Source organism: Nipponia nippon, unplaced genomic scaffold, assembly GCF_047370975.1.
Source record: "Nipponia nippon isolate SJK-2023a ecotype South Korea unplaced genomic scaffold, ASM4737097v1 scaffold_9, whole genome shotgun sequence".
Classification (NCBI taxonomy): Eukaryota; Metazoa; Chordata; class Aves; order Pelecaniformes; family Threskiornithidae; genus Nipponia; species Nipponia nippon.
Genome location: NW_028262413.1, coordinates 48,419,392 through 48,442,482, shown reverse-complemented (window position 1 = coordinate 48,442,482; position 23,091 = coordinate 48,419,392). Strand labels below are relative to the sequence as shown.

The window sequence follows — 23,091 nt, the reverse complement described above, 5'->3', positions numbered from 1 at the left end:
TTTTCCAGCACTAATAACCCAGCCTACAACAATGAACGAAGCTGATATTGTTTGTTATTGTTAATAGATGCTAATGATAACTTTATCTGCAGCTCTGAGAGGCTCCTGGCTGTCAGCGCTGGGGAGGTCCCTGTCACACGTGTTCGCAGGGCAAGCAACAGCATCCGAAACGCGGTGCCAAGGGGACGGGACTGCTTTCCCCCCAAGCTGTCCCACTGAAGGACGGGCTCTGTGGCTGTCCCTCGGGTGTGAAGGGACCCTGGAGAAGACCTGGGGCTCTTTCTGAGGGATTAGCTCTGCTCTCACCCACTGAGCAGGCAGCAAGGTGCCGCGGAGGACAAGGATGGAGAAACACTTTCTGATGGTGAGGGTGGTTGAGCACTGGAGGAGGCTGCTCGGGGAGGCTGTGGACCTCCATCCATCCTTGGAGGCACTCAAAGCCCAGCAGCACATAGTCCTGGGCAACCTGCTCCCATTAGGGGTGCTGGTTAACAGCTGGTCTAATGGAGGAATTGCCATCAGGTGCAGGATGGGTGGCCCCACCAATAAAGTCTGTGGCCAGGAAGAGGGTGGGAAGAGCCTGAGCTGAGGTGATGGGGTGGCTGATGCATGGAGCTGCACAGGGAGGGACCTGGCATCCAGCATCTTTCTGCCAGGTAAGGCCGCATCTGGGACTGCATGGGAGCCTTTAATGGAGAACTAGCCCCTCTGGTGAGATGCATCCCGTTTTGAAGCCATGTTTTAGGGCCACACACACCACAGTGTGTAATTTGTACCCGAAACTCAACTGAAAAAACCCTCAAAGACTTTCAAAAGCTGAATAAAGTGACAAGATTATAGGCAGGTCTCTGGGTTCTCCCCAGCAAGGGCCCTGCCTGTCCAAATTATTAAGTGGCTGGACTGCTCCACTGGCCTTTCTCAGTCCAGGAATGTTTCCCTGGGGAATTTCAGCAGCAAAACCCCCAAACTGCTTGCTTTGAAATCCTTTTCTCTTGAAAATGCTTGCTCTGATTTGTTAAAGAAATGATGTTAAAAGCGGAAGCCACGCCAGGGCCAACTTGTTCCAACCAGCCCCTCTTATCATTTACCAGCTGCAACCGCGGTTATTTTTGCTGCTGCCTGGGTTCGACCTCCCCCCGGTCACCAGTGCAGGGTCCTGGTCCTGCCAGCGGGTCTGGCCCCGGGGCGGCAGGAGGAGTTCCTGCAGCCGCCGGGCCCCGGCCGCAGCGGTGCACCTCCGGCGGGGAGAAAACCGCAGGCAGCCGCGGCTCTGGTTCACACGCGACTGTTGAGCAGAAACTGCACGGAGGAAAAGGCAGCCGGGTGCGGGCTGCGAGAAAACAGCAGAGATATGCAAATACGGTGGAAAAACTGACTGCATGCAAAGGGGCCAGTTCAGCTTCGCCGTCTTGCAGCGGGGCAGTTTCTACCGAGGCGTTTTCTGTCTCTCTCTTTTTTTCCTCCCCCCAAGTATCTGATTCTGTCAGAGAAGCCATTTCATGAGGTCTCTGCAGAGCCAGTTCCTAATCAGCCTGGAAGTCGCTGGCTTGCAGGGAGGGAAGTGCTATCAGGAAAAAGAAGCTATAAGAATCAAAAGGATATTTATTTTCATATCTACAAAGCGAGTCTGCAGAGAGAAGCGCATAGATGTTTGGTTTCTAGTGGTGGAGCTGAGCTCTAAAATCACTTCACGATGGTTTGGGGTTGTTAGAAATGAAGAGGTAGGGTAGGTGTTTAGTTGAATCACTGTTAAGTACAGGAGATACCAGACACAGCCTTAAATCCATGCTTATTCAGGAAAGATCTTTAGGCGTGTAATTAACTTGAAGCACATGCTTAGGTGCCTTATAAGTGGTGATGCTTTGCTGAATTAGGGCCGTAATTATTGGGCTGCTACTGTATACCTGTTTACCCTTTGCAAGGCCTGCTCGTCCTGGCGTGGGCACTCTGTGGCATGCTGCCCGGACCAGTGTGGGAGCATCGGCAGGGCAAGCCGGGCATGCTGGCCCCGGGGAGGACCTTGGCTGCATGTCTGCAGCCGGCAGGTCCTGGCGATGTTTGGGACCTCCACAAACGAGCCACGGCAAAGCCCTTTGGGGTGCAGTATGGCTGTGGGCTAACCCAAAGGTGCAGCACCACCATGACCTTGAGTGCTGCTCCCCAGGCTTGTGACCAGCTCACCGTTGCAGAAGCCTCCCCTTCCTCTTGTGCAAAGAGCAGACGCAGCCTTATCGGCCCTGATAAACATCTGTAAGTCAAGCAGGGCTCTGGAGGGGCTGGCAGCCTCGTGCTGCAAGCCGTGCACCAAGGGCTGTCCTGGCCAGGGAGCTGCTCTGCCGGCATCACCAGAGCCAGCTCCGTGTGCTCCTCCCAGCTCCCGACCTTCCCAAAGGGATAAAGAGTGGAGGCAGGAAAACACCACAAAGCCTTCAGAGACATGGGGTGATGTATTTATAGCCAAGGCTTTCATGTCGCAAAACACAGGAGGCCAAACTAAACATGCCGAGACTGCAAGAAAGCAGGAAACGAAACCGAATCGTCGCTTGCCAAAGCCCTCGAATGAGTGTGAAAGACAAATGTGAGCGGAGCAGCCGCTGTCGGCTGCCTCTTGGCGTGGGCGCTCGAGCCGGGCTCTGCTGGCCCCGTCCTTGGTGTGGGCAGCGTGTTCCCGCTCCGGCCCCCGGCACCAAGGGGTTAACGGGCGCAGATTTTCCCATTTTCACTTGTCTCTGTCATACACTCTTGGGAGGGGTGGTTTGAGGTTTTGCAAAACAAATATAGCCTTCATTTGAAAACCACACTGGCTTTCGAGGGGCTCTGCGCAGAGCACAGCCTGCTGCTTGCCAGGCTCCCTCCTGTGAGCTGCTGGGTTTCTGCTTTGTGAGGACCCTCTCCCACGCTCCGTATCCCCTCCTTTCACGCACCTCCTTGCTTGTGTGAGACACCTTTGCTGTGCCCCTGCGCCCGGGAGCTCTGTCCTTGCCCCCACCGTGCAGGGCGGCGTGCCACAGCGCGCTCCTCCTTCTCTTGGTGCATCCTTAACCTTTGCCAGCAGCCAGCGCGTGACCCAATGGCCCCGTCTGGGGACAGCACATTGCAGAGGGTCTTTGTGCTTGGGCTGCAGCACATGGAGCCGGCTCTGGCACTGCCGGCTCTGCGGATGGCAGCTCCTCTGCAGGTGGGGGCTCAGGGCTCTGCTGTTTTCCCCAGGGCTCCTGGGGAGTGAGCCTGTCCCTGGGCTGTCCCCGGGGCCTCACCTGGGGGGACTCACTGGCTGTTTCACACCCGGCACAGGGGCTGCCACCCCCATGCTTTGCCCTGCCTCCCGACGGCACAGTGCTCCCTGCCCCAAAGCACCCTCTCACCGTGGCCCTTCCTTGCTCCCAAGGTTTCCTCTTGCGGCGGCCAGGACCCTTCCACCCTTTGCAGCCTCATTTTGCTGCAGGACAGCAAAGAGAAAGTCCAACCAGCCCAGAAGCCACATACTGATAAGGTCTGGGTGGACCCTGAGGACACCGGCAGCTCTTCCACAGCCATCTGAGCACCAGCGCATCCCTCCAGCCTGCGGGTGGATGTGCTCAGCTCCCGCAGCCCTGGAGGGAACAGGCTGCAGGATTTGGACCAAAGCAGCTGCTTCGCCTCACTGGCAGGAGTTGTTGCCTAACGAACCGGTTGTGCTCGCAGCAGCATGTAGCTGGTCCAACGCGCTGTCAGTCGTCAGCATCCCAAGCCCGTCTTGTCCAGGTTTAACCTAACCGTCGTGCGCTGATGGTTTGATGTGCCTGTGGCTGGCTGAGCTCTGCGGCACCTGCAGGGCAGAGTAGACCTGAGACATGTCCCTCCATCACCAGGGCCAGCCTCCCTCTGCTCAGTCTTCCCTGAGAAAATCACGATCAGAAGCTACACGTGGTTATTACCGCCGGGAAGAGCGCTCTGTCAGCAGCGTGTGATGCTCTCGCCGGGGCCGGCTGCGGAGATGCGCGTGTTCGGCTTCCAGCTCTGCGCAGTGTCAGGCTGACCCGCTGGGTGCTAGGTCCAGAGGGGTGATCGGAAAGGTGCAGGGCAGGGGATGCCCTCCCTCTCCCTCTTCTGCCTTCAAATGATTTCCCAGCGCTGGCGCCGTGGCAGTATGGGTGGTTAATGCAGCGGGGTGGTGAGGCACCGTGGCCTGCGTGAGAGGTGCTGGAGGAGTCGATCTGCCAGGGTCGGGCATCCCCTTCTTGAGCAGCAAAAGGCTTTTACAGGGCAGGAACCGCCTGGCCGTGGCTGGGGGCTGCAGAACTGCCATCAAAAATATGCACCCTACAAGTCCAAGCCTGACCCAAGAAGTGGCCCGGTTAGTCTAGTTTCACAAATAGGACAGTAAAACTTCAAGTGAGTGTTGCCAGGTGGATACGTAGGGTCTGCTCTGGGTGCCTTTAGCATATACCCATGTGTCTGCCATGCAGGGAGGTTTGTTCATGCTGCGGGTGGTTCTGCAGCACAGGCACAAGCCGTCGGGGAGCTGCTGCAACCCGCCCGGGATGCTGGAGTTGCCTGGGAGGATGCGGTCCTCAATCTCTGACCTTGAAGAAACTCTGGTAAGCTGTGTTCACTTCCTCCAAAATTGTTAACCTGGGTTAAGAGGATATTTTCCACGTATGACAGATTGCAACACCGAGCCTGGAACCAGAACAGTACTGATTAAAGAACAAACCCCACATTTAACGCAGTGTAATGATTTCCACCTAGCTTAATGGCTGCGAAACAGAAACAAGTTATCGCTAGCACATCAAAGCGCTGGAAAAATGTAGTCAACGGTACCTTTGAGCTATTATGCATATCAAGTGGCAAGATACCATCATGAATAAGAAGGGATCTGCAGCAAGGTTGCACAAACAGCAGTGAAGCAATGCTTACCATGCACCCTCCTCCTGGGGGACATCAAAAGCCCAAAGAGAAGGGCAACTAATTTCCAAAGAACTGCACATCTGAAGGCGGTCGGAGGAAAAGATGTGTGATGCCCTGAAGAGGAGGCTGGGATGCGATACAGTTCAGTGGCCGAAGCGATAGGTTGGCAGGCAAGCCCGAGCGCTGAAGGGAAAAGCTTTGTGTGTCACCAGGTCTGACATAACCCCAGATGAACTCCTCATGCTCCTGGCTTCGGAGGCCAAAGCTTCCCTCCCCTGGGAGTTGCTACACCTTCTTTCTAAGCTTCCTTCTTCACCAGGTTTTTTCTCCCAATAAGTAACAGGGAACTCACTTTTTCATTTATCCCTTTCCTTTTGGGATGGCTTTCCTGTTACCTGCCTTAGGCCATCAGGAATTTTTCTCTCTGCTTTCTGAGTCACCAGGTGCTTTCTATACTCTAAGCATTGCCCATGTTAATGTCCCTCAGATAAATATTAGACGTGTTAAACTTCCCTGTGCTGGGTCTCCTTGGCCAGGCTGCTCCTGCCGGTCCCTTTGGAGCTGGGGTGAGCAGTAGATTCGCTCAAGCTTTCTGTCCTGTTGTCCATTGACATTAAAATGACAGCGGGTTGCGTGATATTTTTGGTGTCCCCCCCTTAGGGCATCCAGGTGCACTCTCCTTAGCAGAGGTGCTCCCTGGGCCACCACGATGGAGGGGATGGAGCAGGTCCCTGCGGCTGCCACCATCGCTGTGACACGAAGGAAGGTGCATCCCCCAACGTTTGCTCAAGCCCTGCTGCAGCCCCGGCACGTTTCGCTTCATCTCCCTCCATCAGGTGTCCGGCGGGAGGAGATAAGCCAGCGGGATGGGGTTGGCGTGAGCTCGGCACACCTCAGCACCAGACACCCGCCGCCGCTCGCTGCTTAGTAAGGCATTCCCAGTCCTCGGCAATTACAACACGAAGAAAGAAATACACTTGACTCGCAAATAGCGTTGGGCAACGAATGAGTCTTTCTACCCGCAGAACTAGCCCTGGGGCTTGCCACGCTGCCTTAGTCTGACACAGTTAAATTTTTGCAGCGAGTGCTGATGACAGAGGATTACAAGAAGGAACAGTCCATCCTCAATAAAGGGTTTCACTTGAGAGCTGCAACCCAATTTGCTAATTCCTCTGGTATTTCTGGCAGCAGCGCTGCTTGCTGCACGGCTTCCATGCAAACGTCTTCCTCAACTGGCACATCCTTCGGGGTTATCGTGATTTTGGAAGGGATTAAACCAGCCTATTATTCATATGTTACCAAACATCCTTCAGTGGCTGTGGAGCTGCGTGCGTTCCTGGAGAAGCTGGGTAGGACGGGATGGGCTGGGAGCCTGGGATCGTGCTGGGAGGAGCACGCTGCATGGGACATGGGGGGTGGCTGCTCCCGGCTTTGCAGGGAAGGGCAGAGCCGCGTGGTGCCACCCGTTCCCATCACAGGTATTTGTGAATGTTTTTTCCCCCTCTTATTTTCATCCGGAGCCTGTTTGCCCCGTGCACAAGCTGTGTTGCAAGTTCTGAACAACGAGGGCTTGAGCAGGAAAATGAAGTCACACACGGACAGGAGCATGGGTTGCAGCCAGCCTGCGGGTGCTGGGTTTGATCTGGCTTTGCCGTGGCCGATGGGGTCTGCGCCACCGTGAGCCACTGTGCAGCTCTGGGAGCCCGGGGCCGGGCAGAGATGGGGATGGAGATTTGTGGCATCTCTTAACCACTGCCCGCCTTGCTTCTCAGTGGGAAATACACTCTGCTGCCGAGTCTGCTCCTTCTCCGCTGCCCCACCGCCCTCACGCTGGGCTCCATGTGGGACGGGACATCCCCAGCTCTGACAGCCCACCCGGACCACCCAGCGCAGCTGGCCAGGCCTGAGCTCCCAGCACGATCATGTCGGGTACCACCTCCATCTGCAGTCCTTGCAAGGGCAGAAGAGACGTGCAATCTGCTCCAAATCCACGCAGTTACCTCCCTCGGGTAGGTGCATTAGCACCGTTATTCCACGAGCCACAAGACACCCGTGTCCCCCACCCCAAGACGCCCACATCCCCCACCCCAGGGTAGCTCTGCTCCATCCCACTGATCAGGACTGGGCTGATGCCACCCTGCAGCACAGGGAGGATGGGTGCAGACCCTGCCTGCCCTGAGCACCCTGAATCACTGGTGCCTGAGTGTTAACTTCATTTCTAACGATTCCGATTGTTGAATTCGCAGTTATTTCTGTGTGGAAGTAGCTTTCCACCTCTGCTTGCAGTAGCTGTGGCCCGCCGCCGCGTGTGCCCAGGATGGCTAATCCTCTGCCTGGAATGAAAATAAGACAAACATTCAGATTAGATGGAGCATTGAAGGAAGATCAAGATGGTATTAATATTCAATTAGAAATGATCAGGGTGAGGCTAAGACTGACTCTTCTATTATTGCTTTGTTTGCAAGTGGCCTTTTCTTGCCACTGGAAGCTGGGTTGGGAGCAGGGTACTGTCCCTGTGTCCTTGTAGGGGACAGATGCTCCAGGCTTGGCTTAGCAGCAATGATGGAGGGACCAAGCGCTGGTCCTGAGAGGAACCTGTGACTCTGACGAAGCACCCAGGCGAATGAGTGCAATAAACTGGTGAAATTGGAAAAGCAATTGCAATTTCTGGTGCTGAACCAGCCTGCTCTGAGTGAGCCTGTGGAGGGGGAGCAGTCGCTCTGGCAGCGGAGCAACAAGTCCCGCACGGCGGGGAGGACTCCAGCCCCTCTTTGCAATTCCCGTCCCTACAGCTGTGGAGCACAAAGGCAGGGCTGCATCGAGGCCGGGCCAGCAGAATAGCTGGGCTTGTTTGTGCTTCAAGGCTGCGCATGAATAAAACATCTCGGGAGCACAAGCTCCCTTTGTCTGGCTGGTAGCCGGGTGTTCTGGTTTTTGCCATATGCACACAACTTGGAGGGCAATATTGTAATGGGATGCTGCCTCTGACCAAAATAAACGACCGATTGTTCTGTCCCCTTCTTCCCCAGCCGAGGGGGCTTCCTTAACTCCTTGTGCCGCCGGCATCGGTGAGGTCAAAACGTCCTTCCTCCCAGACGCGACCAAAGTCACCTCCCGCGAGATGGCTCTGCTGGCTCTGCGTGATGCTGCGCAGCTTCGGCTCGAGAGGTAGAAAAAGCAGCTCTGGGTGCCTGCCTGTCCCACCTACTGAGTTTCTGCTGAGAAAAGTCTTCATCAGAAATGAGTCACAGGCAGAATAATTGAAACTTTTGATGTTTCAGAGGATAAAGGGGTCAGAGCAGCTCGCCCAGAGCTCTGCCTGCATCCTGGAGAGGCCTCCTGCCTGCTCTGATCCAGAGGCTTACAGCGCCAGACCTCTGCCTGCTGGGGGGCTGGGGAAGGGGGTTTAAAGCGGGATCCAACCCAGAAGCACGGGGTTGTGGCTGGACCTAGAGCTGAGCTCGGGTCGTTTGGTCTTGGGGGCTGGGACTGCATCTGCCGCTGCCTGTGACGGCAAGACCAACCTTGAGGATAGCATAATTGCTGCGGTGCAGGGGATGGGGACGCGATGCTGCGGTGTTGGCGAGTGCCCCGGTGTGGCACGGTGCCGTGGCAGTGATGCTGCCACTGTGGGTGCTGCTGGCTGGATGAACCCCAAACTCCAGCACTGCCCTGCGGGGTCACAGCAGCTCAGGAGCGGACGGCGCGGGGCGAGCCCGTGTCCCGCTGGCACTGTGGTCCCCAAGCCACCTGCAATGGCCATGAGGCTGGCGGGTTCGTCCTCACCTCTGCAGCAGCCAGGGCCTCGGCTCCCCTCCTGGGTCTGAGCTCAGGCACCAGTTTTCCTTTACTTTTTTCTTTTCATTCATCCCATGGCAAGCCACGGGTGTTCAGAAATGTGGTTAATGGTTCGTCTGCCTCCCGCTGCCCTCGGCCGTCACGCAGGCACGAACAGCCCTGCCTCGCGTGCTGCCTCGGCCGGCCCTCGCCATGTTTCTCGGCTGCTCCCCGCAGCCAGGGGCTCGATGCCTCCAGCGCTGCCCCGCGCTCCCGTCGCAGCAGAGGGACGCGCACCTGGGCTGCTCCACAGCGCTTTGCCCCATCCCCGCGTGGCGTGGTGGGTCACGACGAGCTGATCCCCTGCCACGAACAATGTCAGTTCGGAGGGAATTGCGATGCCTGCTCAGGATCTGCATGCGGGTGCTTTTGGGTATCGGCTCCTGAGCATCTTCCCAGCGCTGGGAGGGGACCAGGGGAGCCCACACTGGGGCTGTGCCAGCTCACCACTGGGCCAGGGTCAAACTGGGGAAAATTCCTAAAGAAACAGGGTTTTGCTGGAAAAAGCAGCAGGCGCAGGAGTGGAAGAGCTGCCCTGGTCTAGGCTGTTTCCCCCAACCCAGAAATAACTGGGCAAAAATCTGTCCCCCACGGAGCCACACTGCAGGCGATCAGGGGAAGCATCACTTATGATAACAATAATAACAATAACAACAACAATAATAATAATAAAACAGTTCACTGGGAGCCTAATAGAGCAGATTCTGCAGCGATGGAGTTATTTACCTGCGTTGATGTTGCAGTCCCCGTGTCCAGTCCCCGGTGCAGCGCCGGGGCCACGCAGGAGCACCAGGCCCACGCCGTTATCGTGTCCCCATGGCGCCGTCCCCGCAGCCGCTGCTCGGGGTGCCCAGCCGAGCTGCCCGCTCTCAGCAGGGTTACGGGTGCTCTGGGGGGTTTTTAGATGGTTTATTATGAAGAACGGAGCCTCTAAAATCCTACCAGGAAAGCGATCGGGACACTTTTCACTCTTAACCTTTTCTTACAGATTAAACCTTTCCACAGTTGTTCGGCTTAAGGAAAAGCTGTTGAGGTGAAAAAAATGATTAAAAGGGCTGATTTTTTTTCCCCTGAAGAAACAGCAACAATTTTGATGGCACCAAATTAGCGACAAAATGTTCCTTCCAAACAGGCAGTTTATAATTGGAGACGAGGATTTTTTTTTTAAATTCCCAGCCAAGTGGGATTTCAGCGGCTCTGGTGAGGACGGGGAGCACGTCCCCCTCCACTACCCCATGCCGGAGCCTGCTGGGGACCGGGCACCCATCCGGCACTGGTCCCAGCTCCCGCCGCAGGCAGGGGCTGCCCAGCGGTGACATCCGCATCCCCTCCCGCGCTGCCTCCAGGGTGGCATACCCACCCCGACTGCGGCTGGGATGTGCTTATATAGGGCTATATTTTGGGGGAGGAGTGGGTTGGGGAAGGAGGAGAGCACCCAGTCATCGCAGGGATGAGCCGTGGAAAACTGGGTGCTGGCTTAATACCGCCGGAGACACACGGGAGGGAAGAAATGCAAGAGGAGTGGCATGTGATACTTGATTGCTCGCTACAGGCATGTTGGCTCTGCATGTGTAAAAACAATAATTAAACGTAAGATGTGGGAGGATTATTAAAGGTTTTATGGCATCTAATCCTTTTTGAAACCTTTCTGTAGGCTGGAATCTGAGGCTAGAGCAATAAAAATGCAAACTACACCCAGATTAATTCCATGCACCATTATTTTCCCTCCCCGGCCCATGCCCTGGGTGTTTACGGGGCTGTGGGAGCCGGATGGCAGGCAGGAGCCTGGATGGGCATCGCTTGGTGCCGGTGGGGAGGGGATGGGTGGGAGCTGACGGGATGCGGTGGCCGCGGCCCCTCCAGCCTCGGCAGCCCTGCGCCGGCCCCGGGGCTCGCAGGGCTCGGAGCGCATCCAGCTCGGTGCAGGACCCGCGTCAGCGCAGGGTCATGTGTGCATGTGAACATACAGACATATACATCTTAACTCCATCTTCCGGCGATGCCCCTTGGGCACTGCTCCCATCCCTCTGTCTGGGGACTGAACTGAGCAATCCCTGTGCCCCCACGAGCTGTCGTGGAAATAAATAAATAAATAAATGGAGGCGCCTTTCGCATTTCAAAGCTGGGAGATTTTTTATTTTTTTTTTCTCCCCTCCTTCAGAATGGCTTATCTCCATGAAATTAGTAATTGGCGTTTCTTTCTGAAGCCGGGTAAGCGCCAGCAGCCGGTAACACCCACGCGACGCTCCATTCTCTCCGAGAGGCCCCGCAGCCAAAGCAGAGAGGCTAATAAAAATAATAACAAGGCAAAAAAAAAAAAAGGCGGAAAGTGCTGAAATCAGATTTAACTTTCCCTTTTGCATCCCTGGTGTTTTTTTTCAGGCACGCAAAGCAGCGTCAGGCCGGGCAGCACAGCGCGGCGGGCGGGTTTCGGGCACCCTTCGGCGGGTGCATGCCGAGAGAGAGGAGCGGCGGGACTCGGGGCGAGCCGGGCTGGAGCTGGGTGCTGCCTCCCGGGAGCAGCGGCTGCGCCAGCCCGGCCCCAACCAGCCCTTCTCCAGGCCTGGGTAGAGACGCGTCTTTACAAAACCCCGTTTCATCTCCAAAGCGCCCTCGGGGCAGCAGCATCCTCCCCCGGAGCTCTCGTCTGGCACGTCGGGGCGGCAACCCCCAGCCAAAACAGGTTTTGGCTTATGATTTCCAGCCTGCTCATTAAATTTGGGTTCTTCTGGTTGCCTTCATGAATTTTTTTTCCATGCATGCCAGCTCATCCAGCCCTTGTGCTGGTGCTTGGAGACCTCCCTGGCTCTGGGTGGCCCTGAGACCCCAGCCGGGCTCCCGGGGGGTTCCTCTGGCAGCGTTGTCCCCGGGTCCAGAGGCACGGGCAGCCGGAGCGAGCCCCGGGCTGCTCCAGCGGCCGGCAGTGCCTTGGCTGGGGGAGCTGAGAATGGAGGTGCGGGGCCGTTCCCGGGGAGGGTGTGCCGGCTGCCTCACCGAGGGCTGCGGCAGATCCTTATCGCCAGGAGTACATCCAAACCTCCCAAAACCAAAACCGGCCTGCCAGCGGCGGGGCAAGCGGCGGGTGAGCTCTGCGCACATCCCAGGATCCAGCGGCACATCTCTCCTAATGCCCTTTGAGCTGCTAATGTCGTACACGCCCTGACAGCCGATGGTTATCAGTGTGGGAGATCCTGGGTGCAGCTCGACGCCCCGGCCTTGACGGAGCTTCCCAATCTGGCTTGCATCTCTATTGCTCTGGCTAAGGCTGCTGCAATCGCCAAAGGAGAGGCGGTGGATGTCAGCCCTCTCCCGCTCGGCTGCTGCTCCGGTTGGATGCTCCAGTCCAGCAGCAGAGACACTGGGGCAGGCTGGGGGGTTAGAAAAGGGGGGTGGAGGCAGGAGTCTCGGGGGTCCTCGGCTGCACCCCTCCTGGCCCGAGCCCACTGCAGATGCCTGGCCCTGGTTTTGCTCCCCGGTCCGGTGATTCACGCCGCTCACCAGCACAGCTACCGGAGCGGGTTAATTACCTTAATAAATATAAATTACAGTGTGAATTAGAGCACGCTGTGGTTTCTAGCCTAGGCTTTAATGAGTGCCCCATTTACTCTGGAGTAACCCGCTGCAGACACTTTGGGGGATGGCTGAGGTGGCCATGGCTTGGCCCTGAGACCCGGGGACATGACATGTCCTCGGGAAGGAGCCGCAGACCCCCCTGCGCCCCGTCCGCACCCTGCGCACCCCTCCCCTCTCCCCCAGCCACGGCTGGGAGACGCAGGCGCCAAGCTCCCGCCGCGAAGCAGGGAGCATCGGTGGAGAAGCCATTAGGCGTTTGGGTTTAGTTAAGCTGAGTCCTGGGCCATGTGCACACGCAGTTCCCGGGGGCATTTAAACAGGGGAGCGGCTGAATAGGTTGGGGTAGAAACCGGGCCGAGCTCCCTCAGCGTCAGGGCTCTTTGCTGGCTGGCAGAGGACCAACCCTGCTGCCGGGCTCAGCAGCATCCCGGCGCCCTCCGCCATCCCGACTGCATACAGGAGTCAGGCCCCGATGAATTGCTGTAATTTTTGTATTTTTTTATATTTCTTTTCTCAGGCAAGCCAAAAGCACAAAAATTGCTATGAATCGATTTTTGGACATCAAGTTTAGATGGGTCATATTTGCCTAGCTTTTAATGCCTGGTGTCTATAGCTTGGACTTCCATCATCCCATTACACGGATGATAAGCAGGCCAGCACCACAGAGAAGAAACAAATTACCTAATAAATCAAGCACCTAGGATATAAAGCGGACAGTGTTATTAGGCTGCTACAGAGAGGAATAGGAACAGATAGGGATGGATCCAGGCTGAAATGATGGGGAGAGGGGGCCGTGTGTCCAGGAACAGTTGCAGAGGGCTGATCTGCATCCGGAGCCGCGCGCGTTGTGCTGGGCTCGGCTGTGCCGGGATGCTCGATGAGCCGCGCACCGGCTCTGTAACATTTATTTCATAAAAGGCTCTGCGAAGTGAGTTCCTGGGCACGCTGACTAGGAGGAGGTTAATGGGGTTGGAGGGGTGTTTTTATTAGCCTCTCCCTTTCTCTGAATCCTCCTTGCAAGTTCTCATTGCTTTAACGAGAAATTCTGAGGGGTTAGAAATGAGCCTGCTCCAAACCATCAGGTCTTTGCGGCCTTCATTGCAAAGCACTGATTTCATTGTGGGATTATAATTAGCAACTACAATGCCATAATTATGCACCACTTAACTTCTTGGCTTTAATATCTGTGTGAGGCAGCATTAAAGCAAGCGAGCAGGATCCCGGTGCTCGATCATGGGGGAAATAGAGGGGGAAGAAGGCATTTCCAAGGGGGGTGTCGTTCCTGGCGTGCAGTTAAACCTGCCCTCTCCCAGAGCAATTGCTATTGTTTTCTGTGAGAACGGAGCGCGGCTCTGGGACGGAGCGAGCCCTCGGCCCCCGGCCCGCCGGGGCAATAGGCAGAGGAACAAAAGAGGGCTGCAGGAAGGAAATGCTTCATAACCTTCTAAAGGCTCTCTCGCAGCAGAAGAAATGCTTTTGATTTTTATCACTTTTGTTCTTTCAAATAACCTACCCTTAACCTTTTTGTGTTTCCCTTTCTGGGACAGCAAGATAGTGCTGGGAGTGCTTGGAACTCTTGGCTCCAGGGTGCTGATGGGGAAGCTTTGGATTGCATTTTTGGTGTTCCTCACCTTGTGTCCCATTTGTCTCTTCACCTACAGCAGAGCCATCTCCGCTTTAGCACCCGCGTCTTTTGAGGCCCTGCTTGGGACCACGGCACCCCGAGGGGATGCCGTGCCCCGGGGAGCGGAGCAGCTGCACCCCGTGGCCGCCTGCCCTCCCCTGCCCCTGGGACACCTTGATTTTCTCGCCTTGCACAAGTGAGTAGGTGTTCCTCGAAGTCCACTGCAGCCATCAGCCTCTGTGTCATTTAACTCATCAAAAGCTGCCCTGCAACTCATTACTCTGGATGAATTAAATTGTTTGTAATTGATAAATTATGCAAAAGTGCCTGCCAATTCTGAAATGTAGAGCTGATATCAACCCACCCAGGGGGACACATTCTAATTTTATCTCAGCCTTGCATTGTGCCTGGCCTGCTTGATGTATGTTCTATTGATTTAACAAGGCTCCTGGGAATTAGGTTGATTTTCTAATTTTATCCTCTAGATGAAATGAATCAGATTTAAATACAATGAGGGCATTGTCTGCCTTGGGTTGGGCAGCGGTGCGAGCGAAGGGGATCGGTGGGCCCCAGTGTCACCCCAAAGCATCTCCCGAGGACCAATCCCCCCCTGGCCTCCCTCAAGCCGGTGTCCCTGCGCTGCTGGACGCGGGGCACCCGGCGGCAGATGCTCCCCGCGCTTTTCCTCCCTGCGATCGCCCCGGACCGCAGCGGAGCAGGACACGTGAGATTGCTCCTCAAAATAGCCCTGACTTTTCTACCGAGGAGGGTTGCTGGAGCTGCTGCGGTGATCCGAGAATGACATCGGCATGAGCAGTAATGTTGGTACTAAAAAGAAGCTTAGGAAAAGATTAAGGCTGTATTTTTTCCATGCTTGTTCAATTCTACATGGCAACAGTCTATAGAGGGGATAATGGAAGAACTTGATTCATCTATCGGGTGCGTCTTCGCAATCTCTGTCTGAGAAATTTTCATTACAGTGAATTCGAGGGTGTTTCCAGTCCCCTCCAGCCTCCTCACGGGCTGGGCAGGAGACCCAGACCGTTATCACCTCCAGCTGGGAGGACTTGCAAAAAGCAGCATCTGATGCCCGACACAGCTGTGCTCTGCCAAGAATCACTCTGACCCACCCTTCCCCCCCCACGTCTGCCTATCAGATAACAGGGACAATTAGGAGATCAGGACCATAAATAAGCTAGATTATGCAAGAAAAAACTGTGGCTGGGATAATAGGTTCTGATGGGTTGGGTTCAAAAGGCTGGAAGAGACCTTTGGCTTCTGGATGTGGCTCAAATTGAGGTAGGTTTAAAGGAGGTGGGTGGTTCAGAGGATAAAGTGCCAGCCAAGGACACTGGCACTGTGGGCTTTGCTTTGTCCCTGGTTTCCTGGTGTGACTGCGGCTGAATCTCTTCAGGGCTTGTTTTTTGTAGATACTTGCCAGAACTGGTGGGAAAAAACAGGATATCTGGGTGTGGGGTCTTTGTCTGCATTCAGCCCCTGCTGTAGCCCAGGATGTGACTGTGTACTGTGGCCTTTGCAGTAATTTGGGTTGGAGGTGCCAGAAGGCAACTCCCGGCAAGCTGGATGTGGGTGCTGTTCCCGGGGGGCCCTCATCCCTCCTGGGGAGAGGGGAGCTCATCCCTGCCTGAGCTCCAGGGCTCCTGGCACCGAGCAAGGCCCTGACTTTTGCTCTTATTCCCGTGCTTCATTGTGAAGGTTTCATCCCTGGGATATAGGATGCAGCCTGGAAACATTTCTGGGATTCCTGGGTGGAAGCTGCCATCCAAGGGGAATGCTGAGCGCTTGACCCCGGCGTTTTGCAGCGTTACAAGTCGGGACAGCATCCCCACGCCGGAGAGCCTGTCGGGGAGCACTGGCAGGGACCCAGGCTCGCAGCAGGCGAGGGAGGATGCTCTGCGGCTCAGCTAAGCCCTTCCCTGCCTGCCGAACCCGAGCTGCGAGGCGAGGCTCAAGCTGGGGGGCAAGCAAGGCTCTGAACCCCGGTCAATCCCCTGCGGCCCCGCTGGTGGGGAAGCGCGGGAGAAGTCGGGGCTGTCCTGCAAAGCCGTTCTTCCCCGAGTGGGCTGGGTCGAGCTGCTGCTCCCAGACAGCCCGTGAGGAAGGGAAGAGCTTGACAGATTTTTTTTTTTCTGGTTGCGATGATAAACACGGAGGAGCCAGCAAGCACATTTCCATGCAGGAATTCTGCATAACTTGTCTGTGCATATGGTACAGCAGCCCTGAGGCAGCCAAAATAAAATTAAAATTAATATTTTTTTTAACTCCTGTTTTAAATTAACATGCATGGTTTCCTTACAACTAGGACTAGTTATTTTCTCTCCCCTCCCTTCTGCCCTCAAAACCTTTAAGGCTTGTAACTGGCCTGTTGTCCTTTATATACTTCCAGTATATGGGAATATGCTAAATCTAAAATACATATTTTGGTGCTTATTTGGCTGTTGAGAAAGGGGTTGTTAGCAGGAGGAAGATGAGTTTGGTGCCTGGGTGTGGAAGTCCCCAAGAAGCTCCCGTTAGAGCTTCGGGAGCGTCTGAGCACAGGAGCGGGGATGCTCTTCCCCCTCCCCAGGGATGCGGGGGTCCTGTGCTGGGCCCTGGTCCCAGGCGGGGCTGGTGGGCACGGGAGCAGCGCTCATGCTGGGCCAGGGCTCTGCTAAAGACTGTATTGATCCTTCCTTCCAGCACGGACCCTGCTAGGACTTGGAAAATTGCTGTGCTTCAAGAGCAGCTTCACTGAGAATGAGAATTTGTAGTGTTCAATAAATATTATTAGAAAACTGAAAGATAATAATTATGTCAATTACAGGATGGGTAATTGGGCCTGGAGAAGAAAAGTACTTTTCTTCCTAATTGCTGGGGCCATGCTACTGTGATTGTATGTATTGGTTCCAAAAATAAAAGGCCAGCTATCAAGTGGAGAAAGCACTTTGTTTTTCTAATGGCACGTTATAGCGCTGTGTCTGGAAGAGCGTGCTGGGCTGGCCTGCAGGAATTGAAGAGCATCAGTTAAAAAAAAAAAAGCGGCATTTTCAGGTGTGATAAGAGCCTCTGCAGTGACCCTTTCGCTCCTACACCCATCCCCACCACCCTGGGCATCCTGGATGGCTCCGCTGGAGCGGAGCTGGCAGTCTTGGGGTGCTGCCCCTCACCGAGCGAGGAGGTTCCTGGGGATGGTGCTGCGGGGCTGGGCAGGGTGTGCGCAGCCGTGCCGGGCGAGGGATGCTGGTGGCGTGCTCGCTCCTCCTTGCAGAGCCTGCCGGGGCTGGGTGGCCCATCAGTCAAGGGCAGGCACAATCCCCTGGTGCTTTGGGGCTTTTGGCTTTTTTTCTCCATGGTAAATAAAAATTTCTGTGATCCTGCTTGAAAGATGTCTGGGAGAAATTTCAGTGTGGTGGAAGAGGGGGAAGGGGAGTGGTGATTTATTTCCTCCTTGCCTGGTATAGGAGATACCGCGCTGGGTCTACTGAGCTTTGAGTGTTTGTATAAATCTGTCTACTCAAAACATCTCAAAGAGTTGACTGACGGCCCATGTAATTTAGCACACAGCTAAAAATTTAAATCTTGCATCCTGCTGAGAGCTGGAGAATACAGTATTGTCTGTGCCACGCTCAGCATCGCACTGCGGGAAGCAGGTGCCAGGATTGGATTTCTGGAGGTGCCCGTAATAGAGCTGGGGCACTGCTACCCCCGGGTGGCTCGCTCTCATCCTCCCCGCGGGACGGAGATGCAAGGGGTGCCAGGACCCAGCTCGGCGTGGGGCTGGTGGCCTTGTCAGCATCTCTGCGGAGCACACTGCTGCTGTGGGGCAGCCTGGGGGCTCGCGACCCTCCCCACAGCGCTGCAGTAGCTGTGCTGCCATCTCCCCTTATGCAGGGGGTGATTAAGGTGTGATGCTCTCAGCAGCGTGGGGTCAGGGTGCTCTGGAGATCCAGGGCAGCCCGGCAAGCTCTCTATGCCCGGGTGCCTTCCTGCACCCTGGGGGCTGGTTTTGGGGCAGAACAAGGCTGGTTGGCAGGGTGAGCTCGGGTCAAGGCGCCCAGCCTGGCCTCCCTCAGGGCACAGGGTGCCACCGAGGTGCCACCCCCAAACCATCCTGCCTGCCAGCGTCAGGCCATGGGAACCAGCTGAGTGGGCACCGGCTCCCAGGGCTTGCCTGACTCTCATCTCTTTCTTTTTTCCCTTTTATCTCCCACTTAATTTGTCTGCCTTGGTAGCCCATATGTTTGCCTGGAGATGGCAAGGTTTATTTTTTTTTTTCCCCGAACTATAAATAGACGTTTCAGAACAACTTCTTGCTGCCAGTTATCCGTCTACACATCAACATTAACATAATTACCACAGAGAATCTCTAATCTCGGCAGTAAGGCGTTCAGGTTTTAACAGTGGATCGGGCTTTGTAAATGTGTGTAATTTGGGTCTTTAGTGCACTGACAAATCTGCAGGCGAGTCGCAGCGCAGAGTTGTGAACTTCCACTAGTTCCCAGCCCTGATTACTCGAGAGCTGAACGGTGACAAGCGAGATGGGAACAATGAATAATATCTGCCACGTATCCCAGAGGTGGGGATGTATCACAGCCGAACTCGTGGCTGTCAGGAGAGCGGTGCATTAATCTTTCATCATCTTTGTTTTGTTTGCAAATGTCCCCGAAGGATGGGGCTGTAATTGGGCTAGGGGCAGAACTGGCAGCAGGATTTCTCCGGTGTGTTTTCCAGCTGCTATCTCTGACAACTTTCTGGAGAGCTCATTTTGAGCAAGGCACAAGCGGGAGGCAGTGCTTGCCCTGCTCGCCCATCCCCAGGACACACTGCCCGGGCCTGTGCCCGCACCGGGGCTGGCAGCGCCAGGGTTTGCATGGCTTAGCCCCGGCCCCGCGCAGCCTTCCTTCGGCAGGAGCCCACCAGCCAAGCGTCGCTGCAAACCCACGCTAAGTCCGTGCTTCCCCCCTGCCGAACGCGGCGCTTCCCAGAGATGCATCTCCCCCTTTGCCCAAGGCACAGAGGCGTTTGCCGCTCGCACGGCTGGCAGGGAGAGCTGCCCAGCCCCTCCGCTGTCTCTGGGCAGGAGGCACCAGGCAGCTCCCGGGGCAGGAGGCTTCGTGCTGGCAGCTGGCTTTGCCGAGCCGGGGCTCCCGTGAGCCGCCCGCTCTCCGGGCAGCGTGGGGAGAAGAATTAGCCCAAACCGTAAGTGCATGTGTGTTCCCTTCCCAGCCTCTGAGTTATACAGGGACTGGTTAGATGGTTTCAGTGGTTAGATGACTCACGACCTCATCATATTGTGGCAACGCTGCTATAGCACTCGCGCTACAAATTATGGGCTGGATCCCGCCGCCCCGACGGTGGCTGGGTGCCCGGTGACTTCAGATATAGCAATGTGTGTGTGTGTTTTCTGAAAAGCTTTGCCTTCAGTGGGAGGGGTTTGTTTGGTTTTTTTATTTTTGCCTGAGAAAGAAAGGAAGGATGGGGCCTTAAAAATGGAAGGAGCTGTGCTGCTGGTGATGCTCGGCTGGCTGGGCTGTGCCCAGGCTCAGGATCCCTCCCCAAAGGGAGCCTTTGCAGAGGACATGCATCTCCGCTTCAAGTCAGCTGTGCTGCCTGCAGTGCCTCCGCACAGCTCTCGTTAGCGGGGTGTGGGTATGGCAAGGAGAGCAGCAGCCTTATCCCCGCTTGCCTGCATGTCCCGACTGCCACTGCCTAAAATCTCGGCTCTCCGCGAGCTGATGTAACTTGAGCAGTGTTTGCAGCACACTTTCCGCTGCTGTGGTGGGTTGCCTGGAAGAAACCTGCTCAAATAATCATCGCTTTGATTCGCAACAAAAGAAAGGAGCCGACTGAGTTAAATGCCTCCTTTCTGATGTGCTGTTTTGTTAGTTTGCTTTCAAGAAAAATAAATACCCCCTCGGTGCGTTTACAGTGCTGATTTGGTACCGCAAACAAAAACCTAAATTGGAGAGCAAGGCATTTCAAGATGAAAAGCAAAGGCAACCTCGGGAGCTGGCTCTCCGTGCCGGAATGCCCCCACGGAAGGGCAGGCGGGCCCTGGGAGCTGGTCCCCCATCCCGCTGGCTGCGGCTCTGTGGGTAGGAAACCTCGGGCTCAGCTGGGAGATCTGCTCCCCAGCCCCTCTCCGCAGGGCCCGTGCCCCTTCTCCGCTCCCTTCCCGGGTGTTCCCCTTGCTCACAGACTTTCGGCTGCCACCTCGGTACCGTGACTCCGAAGCAGCTCTCCCCTGGGTGGTTTCCCCCATTTGCATGCTGCAGCCGGCTCCTCTCGAGCTGAAACACCGCTTGCTGTTTCCTCGGGCTGCAGCTCTGGATGTAGAGCTGGGTTGGGGGGACCCTGTTTCTCCCTCTGCCCCTTGTCTCCCCTCCCCGGGCTGCCCCCAGCCCCGGCTGCCTACAGCAAGGTTTAAGATTTGCTTTTTGTTTGTGTCTGATTTTTGTTTGTCTCCTGCTGCCACCTCCCCAGTCGCTGGGCTGCAGCCGTGGGTGCAGGGAGCCAGCCCCACGTCGCCTTCCATCCTTGCAATGCATGCAGATGTGCCAGCTGTTCCTCCCCAGCTCTGGAACAGGGAAGGCAGGCAGGGATGGGCAGAGCCTGGGGCCTGGGTTAGGAAAGTGCCAGTGCTGGGGTGGAAGGACGGCCCGCTGCTGCTTGCTCCTTGCCGCCCTTCCCTGCCCGGGGCAGGTTTGGCCCACGGCTGCCCGGCGGGATGAGTGCCCCGGCCAGACCAGGGAACGCTGGGAACAGCACCTGCTCCTCCTTCCCCAAAATCCCTGAAATTTGAGAGAGTTGGGGTTGTTCAGCATGGAGAAGAGAAAGCTCTGGGCAGACCTTATAGCAGCCTTTCAGTACTTAAAGGAGGCTTATAAGAAAGATGGGGACAGACTTTTTAGTAGGGCCTGTAGCGATAAGACAAGGGGTGCTGGTCTTAAGCTGAAAGAGGGGAGATTCAGACTAGATACAAGGAAGAAATTATCTATGATGAGGGTGGTGAGACGCTGGCCCAGGTTGCCCCGAGAGGTGGGAGATGCCCCATCCCTGGACACATTCAAGGTCAGGCTGGACGGGGCTGTGAGCAGCCCGATCTGGTTGCAGATGTCCCTGCCTGTGGCAGGGGGTTGGACTGCGTGACCTTTAAAGGTCCCTTCCATCCCAAACCATCCTATGAAAACCCAAAGAGACTTCATATGTGGGGGCTCTGCAGACCCTTGTCTCCAAATCCTCATCCTCTTTGCTAGACAGGCAGCTGCCCGCAGCCTGGGTTGCTGCTCTTTGAATTTGCCCAGCCACAGTTCCCCTGATGCCTCCCTATCCCGCATACCCGCTCCCACGAGGGAGCAGAGCCATGGGGCGGGCAGGGGTGCAGGCAGGGGTGCAGGCAGGGGCACAGGCCGGCCTGGCAGCTGTCGATAGGCAGGGACAGTAATCACGTAGCACTACGGGGGGGGGTGACGGTTGTTTTTCTTCCCTAGGGCTTGTGTGGATGCGCCAGCATCTCTGACAGCATAATCTTCTGCCTGGTGTCATCATTATGGAAACAAGCTGTAAATCTTCCCTTGATGTTATGTAGATCTGGGATGGCTTGCCTCACGGGAACAGCCAGTGTTAAGAAATAGGGTGTTGAACATAAAGATTAACATATTGCAAGCACTAATTTTGGGAAGGAACTGCCTTTGCGAGGAGAGCCGTGGTCAGGAATGCTGGTAGCGGCTCTGCCGAGCTCCGCGCCGTGTCTGCCGCCGCCTTCCCAGCAGCTCCCAGAGCTGGATGCTCTTACCACACCATCGCCTTTTTTTTTTTTTTTTTCTCCTCCCCTTTTCCTCTGGCAGAGCTGTCGAGCAGCAGGGGGAAGAATACTGCAAAGTAAGGGATGCTGTTCAACAGAAAAAGTTGCTGTTTGGATATTTTCAGCATAATTTTGCTGACCCGCAGACACCTTTGGCCGCTGCTCCCAGACCTGTCATCTTCCCACCTGCTACCATTTAATCCTGCCCATCCCGACCGGCTCTGCGGGCTGCTGTGTGTCGGTCCCGGCTGCGCCGAGTGTTTCCACTCACCCCCTCGCTCTTCTCCGCCAGCCCTTTAATCTTGGGGAATTTTTTTTTCCCCCTCTGACATCTCCGAGTCTCTTGTGAAATGCAAATTAATTAGATTCTAATTACTCACTGTGTGCTGTTTCTGTTTCACTCTCTTGTTAGGTTAGTCTAACATCTTTGTTGTCAGCTGTATGTTGTATGTATTCAGCCCATTAAAAGTGATCCTTGTTCAGCGGGAGACAGGCAGAGCAAAGAGACAGTTCCCCCCCTCCTGCTGGGGCTTTGTCAGGAGCAGCTTTGTCAGCAGTTCCCGGCAGCATCGCTAAGGCAAACCTCCGCTTTTTTTATTGTTCGGTTTTTCACTTGTATTTCTTATAACCCGGCAAGTTAAGCATTTCAAGGAAACATTTAGTGAGCATCAGCCAACCCTGCCGGCTCACCTGCTCTGCTCGGGGCTGTGCTGGTCTCTTCTCCACGCTGGCTTTATGCTGTTCGCAGTCTCCCATGTGCTGGGAAAGCCATGCTGGGACCCCTGCCCAGGTCCTGGGACCCCTCCGTCCTGCACCCAGCCCCATCCCGGCTCCCGCATCCCTCTGCCCTGCTGGGAGGACCCGCTGCCCCATGCGGGCTCAGGGGCAGAGGTGGGACCCTGGGTCCAGGGATGCTCATCCCTGGGGAGCCCTGGGCCTGTAAAAGGTCCAGTCACTGCCCTGGTCCCTCCCTGGTGGGAAAGCAGACACCAACCTGGATCCTCCTGCCTTGCTGATGCCTGACTGTGTCCCTCTCCTCTCCCCTTCCCCTCGCTCCTCGGCACTGTCCTCAGACCCATGGGACCGGCTGTGTCTCTTGCCATCCCCCTGCTCTCATTAAACCACCTTTGCACCACGGAAAGGGGCACCTACGGACGCTTTTGAGGCTGCAGACGTGGGAGCCCCCATGGCAAGTGTCCTCTTACTGCGCGAGTGGCTCCTAGACAAAAACCTGCTGCCTCGGTGGAAAGCAGATGGTGGGAAAACTCATGCAGGCGTGGAAGGGAGGGCAGTGTCGCACGCTATCCTGCAAAAGCCGGCTGAGAAACGTGGCTATTGGTCTTCATCCCATGCTCGGGAGTTT

The 23,091-nt window shown here is 55.8% G+C and overlaps 1 long non-coding RNA gene across 1 annotated transcript; it reads left to right on the top strand.

The window, feature by feature from the left end:
• The first annotated feature begins 587 nt into the window (after nucleotides 1-587).
• On the top strand, nucleotides 588-8,290 carry LOC148050333 (uncharacterized). Its single transcript, XR_015701386.1, has 2 exons — nucleotides 588-656; nucleotides 5,551-8,290. It is a non-coding gene; the product is annotated as an uncharacterized LOC148050333 (long non-coding RNA).
• The last annotated feature ends 14,801 nt before the right edge of the window (nucleotides 8,291-23,091 follow it).